This window comes from Homarus americanus, unplaced genomic scaffold, assembly GCF_018991925.1.
Source record: "Homarus americanus isolate GMGI-L3 unplaced genomic scaffold, GMGI_Hamer_2.0 scaffold1024, whole genome shotgun sequence".
Classification (NCBI taxonomy): domain Eukaryota; kingdom Metazoa; phylum Arthropoda; class Malacostraca; order Decapoda; family Nephropidae; genus Homarus; species Homarus americanus.
Window position 1 is genome coordinate 8853836 of NW_024715228.1, and position 9342 is coordinate 8863177.

Here is a 9342-nt window from a genome sequence, read left to right on the forward strand (position 1 = left end):
ATTTTGAATTCTCTCCCCATATGCCCTTCTCTTGTCGTTCTCGTTCCTCCTATGTGCAGCATCGAGAGCTAGGTTACGGTGACAAACGGCCATGGGATCAAAAATCCTGATGTCGAAGAAGGCTCGTTGTCCCCGCGTCCAGAATCCTCGAGCACTGACGTCCACACGGGCTTCGTTAGATGTGTTTGAAGTCCTGTGTTGGAGGATTTCGCCATCCAGTGGAAGGAGGGTCGGTTCTACCATGACGTCCCGGCAGGTTTCCTTCAACATATTTGCTGTGAGATCCCTTACCTCGTCATGCCTCATGCATATGAAGCCCCCCTTCTTGCAAACCATGGCGTGATCGCCATCATAGGAATAGCCACACACGCATTGGGAGGGCAAACCATCTACTGGCCAACCGTACCTGAGAGCAATGGCATCTGTAAATTCTTGTTTGTTAAGGCTGAAACCATTTGCCCTTATCGGTAACGTAGTTAACCAGTTCGAGGCGCCCACCTCCTGCGCTATAGCTACTTTTTTTTTTGTCAAATTTTCTGGAACCTGCAGCAATAGTTGCTGCAACATGTCATTTTGGCAGTGCTGCCGATCTGTTGTAATGGATCTACGGATCTTATTAACTTCGCTGGTGTCCACTTCCCCTGTTGCATTCTGGGCTATTATGTGGTCAGTGAGGGCTGCCGTGAGCTTAAATGAATTTTGATGTTCAGAGTCAGCAATCTCCTCTGGATTAGTTAGTCCCATCCCTCCCAGTCTTGGTGGCAGTGCAAGAAGTGTTCTTTCTACTGGGGTTAAGTCGTGGTGTTTCACTAGTTTGGGAATGAACTTGACACTGATTGCTTCTTCCAAAGGGTGGAGGAGGGGTCGGATCTCAGGGATGGTACGCATCAGGTAGTTCCAACGATGCTTGACTCCATGTGTGAATGCTGCAAAGGCTGCATGTGGCTCTGTGTTAGCAATCTCCGATAGAGCATGGATTTCGCTAACCCACTCGTTCACCTTTCCCCCTACGTACTGGGTCTTGAAGTCCGTAGTGCCAATTACTGCGCCTAGATGTCTTTGGCCGTCCTTAGTTATTTTGACCTCACTTTCGCCGAAAACCTCCACAGCCTGATCATACTATACTGGTGGTGGTGGAGCCTCACAGAGTACCCACCACCAGGCCCTCACACAACTACTACTGGTGGTGGTGGAGCCTCACAGAGTACCCACCACCAGGCCCTCACACAACTACTACTGGTGGTGGTGGAGCCTCACAGAGTACCCACCACTTGGCTCCCACACTACTACTACTACTGGTGGTGGTGGAGCCTCACAGAGTACCCACTACTAGGCTCCTACATTACTACTGGCGGTGGTGGTGGAGCCTCACAGAGTACCCACCACTAGGCTCCCACACTAATACTACTGGTGGTGGTGGAGCCTCACAGAGTACCCACCACTAGGCTCCCACACTAATACTACTGGTGGTGGTGGAGCCTCACAGAGTACCCACCACTAGGCTCCCACACTACTACTGGTGGTGGTGGTGGAGCCTCACTGAGTACCCACCACCATACTCCTCCTGCTGCCCTCCAACACACACACACCAACCTGACGTACAGTACTACCATGCTTTCGTCTCAAGTGCTGTGTTCCTGCCATACTTATCACGCCACTATCTATACCATATCCCCATCACGTCAGTATCATACTATACCCTCTCTCTATCACGTTGCTGCCTGGTCACTTTTCAATAAAATCGGTTTTTCCCTTCACGAATTACCACATTATGATGCTGCAGAGGCCACGGACTCCACCCACACAATGTTTCCCATTAACTCCCTCTGGATAGCCCAACCAGTCAAAACTTATATACAAGGGGATGAATCATGAGCTATACATCGCCAGTAAACGAGTGAGCCATCATAGTGTAGGTGAACGAATGAGAAATAGCCTCACCTATGTCATATTAAGGTGGAAAAAGCTTAGTCTGTCACCAGCCTAGTGAGAGAGACGTGGGTGATGATCCGTGTTTTGGGGCGTGTAATATTGTGGATTGATTTTTTTTAGGGGGTGGGGGGCGTGATACAGTACTTCTGGCGTCGTAACAACTGAGTTAAGTGACGCCGCTGAGTAACAAGTGGATGATGGCGCGTGTGGTACCCCCTCCCTCACTCACATCTCCCTAAAGCCGCGAAGTATAAAGACGTTGGAGTTTAAAAAAATTAAGTGTTTATAATCATTCACGGTCCGGTTGGCACAGTCTATTTTGATAACTGATGACGATAGTTATTTCTATTGCTACTAATATAACCACACATACACTTCAACGCTGACTACTATATAATCAACTAGATAAATTTGATGGTTTAAACCCTTGAGGATTATAGTTTAAATTATCATTCTTAAAGAGCTACAGTTAAAAGCCATCGTCTTCAGAGGGTGAACTAGAGGTGTGAAATATTCAGTGCTAGTCTACACTATTTCTCGGATGTAATGGTCGTGATTTGATCCCTTAAAGGACTAGTGAGCTTCTGTAAGTGCTGAATGAGACTCTAGGCGAGACCTATCAGAAGTTTTTAGGAACCCCTGTGTAACACCACCATCCCTAACGGTTAAATAGCATTTTCTTTTCATAGATGCGGCAGTTTTTCTTGGGTGACGTGTATTTAATGTACCGATGGCTTAGCAGTCTTACGTTAAATCATTCTCAAGTTGCCTAACACGAAGGTGAAACATATGGTGATGGTGTTGTAAATTCTAATATCTGACTACTTGGCTACTGATTGGTACACTACTTACAGTGGTAAACAGGGTCCAGTGGTGAGTAGTAAACAAGGTACAGTACAGTGGTGAGTGGTGGTAACCTAGCCTTGGTTTAGTCTGGTCTGGTCTGGTCTGGTCTGATCTGGTCTTGTCTGGTCTGGTCTGGTCTGGTCTGGCAGCGCTTACATGCAAACTCTGCACCACACGCACCTAACTCATGCATCGATTAATAATTTCCAGCACAGTGTTCTCTCTCCATCTCACTCAATCGTGTATTCGTGGACCATGACACACCCTTCCCTTCTCCTCCAACAAGTTAGGTTAGGTAGCCTATCCACAAAACCATAAATGCTCCTAACTTCCGATATCGTAACGTTATCCTCTGCCATACGACGTCGGAATGTTTGGCCGATAAAGGTTGAAATACTGTACCAATAACCAATGAATTTTGTCTTCAGGTCCAAGTCGTCCATGTTCCGGAATCGTGACGTCAACCACTTCGTAAATAAAGAATTAGGATAATTCAATATCTGAGTTTTAATCGACAGTCGTGTTTCTTAAGCCCCTTGACAAAGAACATCCTGCAGCCTCGCGTGCCTTCCTCCACCAAGGATACCATGGCTGACTCATCCTGATAAAATTTTTAAATTATTCGAAAACTTGATCTTCATCCTTAAATCAGTATCCCCAACAAAACAAAACAAAAATCGCCCGAGTGTCTACTGGTCAATGTACATAACCTCGAGGGACAAGGCTTCAGGCTACACGTCACCGAGGAGCAGTGTTGAAATTTGTACAGAATCCGTACACGTGTCTTCATCTATAGGGAGCTCAAATTATCAACAAAGTTACACGTATATCGAGCAGTGCCCCCCCCCCCCCTTGTGCAGCGAGACATGGGTCACATACAGGAGGCACCTCAAGGCACTTGAAAACTTTCACCAACGTAGTCTACGTTCGCTGGGATGAGAAGAGAACAAATAACAGTATTCTTGCTGAAACCAACTGTAGGAGCATCGAGGCCACCATTATCGATGAACAACTACCCTGGACTGGCCATGTTACCCGCATGGACGACAGTAGACTGCCAAAGCAGCTACTTTGCAATCACCTAACGAATATTACAGGTAACGTCGGGGGGCAACTGAAAAGGTATAAGGATAGTCTTAAGACAAACCTGAAAAAGTGGCAAATCGACCCCCTCACCTGGGAGACGATTACTCCACATCGTAACGCTTGGAGGAGCATCACAATAGGTGTCAATACTTTCGAGTTAGCCGGACTGCAAACTGAGGCAGACAAGCACCAATGCCGGAAAGACGTTTCCGCCGCCCCTCCCGCACTCAATGTAGCCCTCCACATGTGCAACATCTGTGAACGACTCTGCTGGTCCCGTATCGGCCTCTTTAGTCACCTCAAAACTCACCTGAAGTTGACATCCGTAATAACTCACATCAGTGTATCATAGCTGGATGGTCGTCATACTCAATTCCGAGTGACAACAAATTATTTTTTTTTTTTTTTACGGGTATTAGTCCACCCGGGCACAGGTCACCGACCCACATCGGGGCCTGGGGGGCGAAAATGTAATAGTAGTAGTAGTAGTAATAGTAATAATTCATAGTAAATAAAATTTATAATAAAAAATACAAAATTAAAAATATAATAATAAAGTACTACTACTTATAATAATAACAATAATAATAATATTAACAATAATAACAATAATAATAATAATAATAATAATAATAATAATAATAATAATAATAATAATAACAATAATAACAATAATAATAATAATAATAATAATAATAATAATAATAATAATAATAATAATAAATAAAAAAAAAGAAACAATATATCAATATATATATATATATATATATATATATATATATATATATATATATATATATATATATATATATATATATATATATATGTGTGTGTGTGTGTGTGTGTGTTGTGTTGTCAATAGTAAGAGAAACAATTGAGACCCTGCAATTGTGTGTAAATGAGGCAGAAAGTCAGATCAGCAACCTGGGACTTGGTCACAATTTTCGTGATGTCATATGGCAACAGGGTCTACCATTAGACAACACATTATGCTTCCAATATCTTCCCAGGCGGTAGTACCTCCCTGTTTGGTAGCTACCTACTACCTACTACCTCGGAAGTAAGTAGAGACATAAAACAATTCCTATCTTATCTCTGGAATAACAAGGGCATGAGTACGATAGTAGCCGCAGGTGTAAATGTATTTTGTGACATTAAACAAATAACTCGAAAAGTCATGAAGCAACCATAGACCCGAAAGTCGTCTCAATACCTAAAATGAATTTGGTTTGCCAAAAAAATACAAAAATATAAATAAATAAATAAAATATCGAAGCCAGTTAAATTATTACTAATATGACTCACAGTGCGCCGTAAAGCAATTCTAGACGTTGAGAGATACTCTAAAAAAAATTGTCGCCAAAACAAAACATGCATCACACACGTCTGCGTCAGTTGTCTAAAATATTAAAACTGTGCCCTTACTAAAACACTTTTATTTTCAGAAGTATATCAACAATTGTCTTTAAAACCTTGGCCTGTACATGCACAAGGAAGCAAACACAGTACAGTTTACAGACTGGAATATTTTAGCGTAATTAAAGGCCGTGGGAACATCTGGTCAACTGTTAGACGGCAACAATAAACACGAGGGAGACAACTTACACGGTAAATCTTTTAGTCAACACGGACGCGCTCTGGTGTACAAGAATGTTACTAAGGGAGAGGGAGACGGAACATCCTGGCAAGGGTGTACCTGAGTAATGAAGAAAAGTTAAATCATACAGAAGTACAAAATCTACAGTATATTGAGTTCCTTCTAACGTGAGTAAAAAATCAGACTAATGACAACATGGAACAACTTTCTTATTCTAAAGCTGATCTAATGAAGAAAGCAAAAAATAGTTGAGTTACCCGGCTTCACCCGGATATAATGACAGGTGAGAGTGCACCATCTCCTACTAACTTCAAAACGTGGACCAGGCTGCCGGGGTGGTCGGCACCTGCGGGGCCGACTCGCTCCTCATGGAAGAACAAGAGATAGTGCACGACCATCCCCTATTTCACCCGCACCTCCCTACCAAATTTCAGCTCAACAAACATGTGGCAATGCATATGGAACACACACATAGCGAGCTCACATATCTTATTTAGAGCACTTTCTTGTTAAGGGGTCGTAGCAGGGTTTCAAAGTTGACAAGTTACTGTTTTAGAAGCCTGTGTGTGTAGAGAAGGAGTTTATAGTGTGTCTATGGGTACAAAAATATAAGTATATCGGGGAGATGTATAAACCGAGACACCCCTTCCCTTTTCTCAGTGACAGGGGAACTCTCTTCACACACTAACTTTCCCTTTACTACACATCATACTCCCTCCCCGTCACTCTCCTTCCCCAACACCCTGTCTCTCTCCCTCCCTAACACCATGTCCCCCCTTCCCCAACACCGTTTCTCCCCCTCCCCAACACCCTGTTTCTCCCCCTCCCCAACAACCTGTCTCTTAACACCCTGACACTAGAGCTGCAGCCTTCGGTATCCACGGGTCTCTTGCATCTTTTATTAGCGGGTGTGTGCGTCTGGTGTGAGCTAATCTAGACACTTTAATATACTCGTATCTTATTGCTGTGCTTGTCTCCTGGGGCATATGGAAACTTGATTTAAATCTTCATAACGCCACTAGAAATATCTCAGTGGATGCAAAACGTCATGAAGCACAATCATGATGGTAAAACTCGTGATTAATATAGCGTGTTATTATAGCGTGTTATATCATTAAGTATACCAGATTTCCTATATACGTATGATATATTTAGTTTGTTGAACGATAACGATGAGATGTTGAGCTATCCTCAAAACACACACACACACACACACACACACACACACACACACACACACACACAACACAACAGTCCGTCAAAGGCTTGATCACCCTCCTTAATCACATAACTATTTATTCTCATGAATAAACCAATGATTCGTTTCTATATCTCCTCCATGACACAGTTTATATTATAATGGAAGCTATTAGCCAACTGTTGTGTAATCAGAGTGAAAGGAATTGAGACGTTCATGCTCACTTAAACGACGCACCAGAATGATAATGTTCGTGGTTATTACACCTGTATTACTACGTGTTTTTGTCTTGATACAGGTCCAGGAAGCAACATTGTGTCTTGGTACGGAACCAAGAGGTAACATCAACACGGTTGGTTGAATGGTTATACATTTTAGCCTTCTCATAATGTTTCAGACAGTGTATTGTACCCACTTCAAAATGTTCCACAGTAAGAGGCATTTGGTTCCTTAGTTGAGTATAGAAATGTCCTCAAATGTTACACAAACTGAAGCATTGTCAGTGGGTACCATCGTGGAGGTAAGATTCTTCTCCTTCCTCCCTCTTACCCATCTTCTCCCAGACTAAGCTATGGGCTATAGTAGTGGTCCCCAACCTGTAGTTCGTTGGCGCCCATATTATGGAGCCCGCAAGGGTTTATTAGAAAATTGTGAATTATTTGGGAATCTTTGTAAGAGTGAAATTAATGAAAATATGTTATAACTTGATACAACTGTCGTGTACAGGACTTGTGTATTTGCCCCAGACCGGGCTCAGAGAGAGAGCCAGCCTTCTCACTCGGATAAATACACACGTCCTGTTCAAGAGTAAATGCAAAAAAGTATGTAACTGGTAACAGTTAGATGTGTAAAATTGCAAATAACTGTACAGTATATATATCTCTTCCTTTTTTTCTTGAATGTAGATCCAATGTTTTGGCGCCCGCCACTATATTTACAATGATAAATGTGGCCCAGAGGCTACAAAAGGTTGGGGACCACTGGGCTATAGGCTAGGTTAGCTTGTACAGTAGTTTAATAGTAAGTTACTGTCGATCCGCATCACAAGCTTGTGCGGAGGCTGTGAGTGAGATTACTGCTGTATGTGTGTGTGTAATAATAATAATAATAATAATAATAATAATAATAATAATAATAATATTAAAGGTTTATTGAAAAAGTTTTGCAACCCGAAGGCTGAAAATATACATTGGACATAAATGACTTATTACATACATTGGTGGTTTAACAAAAGCCTTCATTAGAGAAAGGTGAAGGAACATACAGTGTGTGTGTGTGTGTGTGTGTGTGTGTGTGTGTGTGTGTGAGCACACAGGGTGGCGTAATGCTTCTAGTGTGGCAGCATTATGTTAGTGTTAAGGTACAGACACTACTTGCTTTCTCCTGCTTTCAGCTACTGCCGCTGGCTAGCCCTCGTGGTAAACTGGGATGCAACCTTGTGTAAGTTTTCGCTGCCAGTACACAGCCTCTTCACCATCAAGACTCAAGCTGTGCCTCCTCGTGGCAACACACGATAACTTGGTGCTTCGCGGCTCCAAATTAGACCAGCAAGGGATCTCGGAGCAGCAGTGGGCCCAGAGGGACGGCGCATAGGCTTACTGGCATGTGGACACGCCCTCGCGCCTACCAACCACTGCTCCTCTGCCTTGCAGATTAACCTTGGTAGGTATAAGGCTACGTGAGTAAACCCCGAGCGAAAAATCTGCGGTGGAGTCCCTCATCGGGCACACATGCTTACAAAGCTCAAGTAAGACGCCAACGGTGGTATAGGCGGAAGAGGTGACCAACCTGGGAACCCAACGACTACACCAGCGGATGAAGGCAATGCAAGATGGACAGGCTATTAAGGCGAAACCCAACAAACTGGGTTATCGGCAGCCCATTGCACCTCTTCCTCTCCCCAGTCGTTGCAACCATTTGTACCACTGAATCAGGAAAAGGGAGAGCCAAGATGTGTGGTTGCAGCCTGCGCTCCTACCTCACCACATAAATCAACTCCTGCGCAGCCATCAGCTCATCATACTTCCCAACATCATCAAAACCCCTATACCCCCAAAAGTTCTATAGCGACAGGCGAGTGGCGACGAGGACAAGCAGAGATGACTGCCGCGAATCTCTTATCACAACTCTGCACATGGGCACCATTACAAGAGATGGTCTTTTATGAATTGGATATGCAGCAGTGCAATCCGGTCCTGTCTGTACGACTGAGCAGCACTTACCAGGAGCCACTCTACTCACCCCACATGGGGAGGGAAATGGAAAAGGTGCCCTAAACATAGCCTGCCTAAAGAACCGACCTGACTGGGCATCCGCACCCAGAAAGGACATCCTTATGTGGTCGAAAACAACATCACTCACGGATCAAAGCAAAAACAAACTATACAACCTCTTATGGTCGCTGCATGGAATGTCAGGACCCTTCTGGATACTGGCACAAATCAGCGTTCTGAAAGAAGAACTGCCCTTGTGGTATCACTCACGTTATGCCTTTTTCCTCAGTGCTAACGCCCCCAACACTGGATGCAGAGGATGACATTAAGGAGACCTTTTAAACCGACCTTGACAGAGTGCTAACCTCTATCCCCAGAAAAGAAGGCTGTGCTCCTTGGTGACTTCAATGCCGGAGTTAACAGAGATGCTGACATATAAGAGGAAACCATAGGGAGAAATGGAGTAGGCA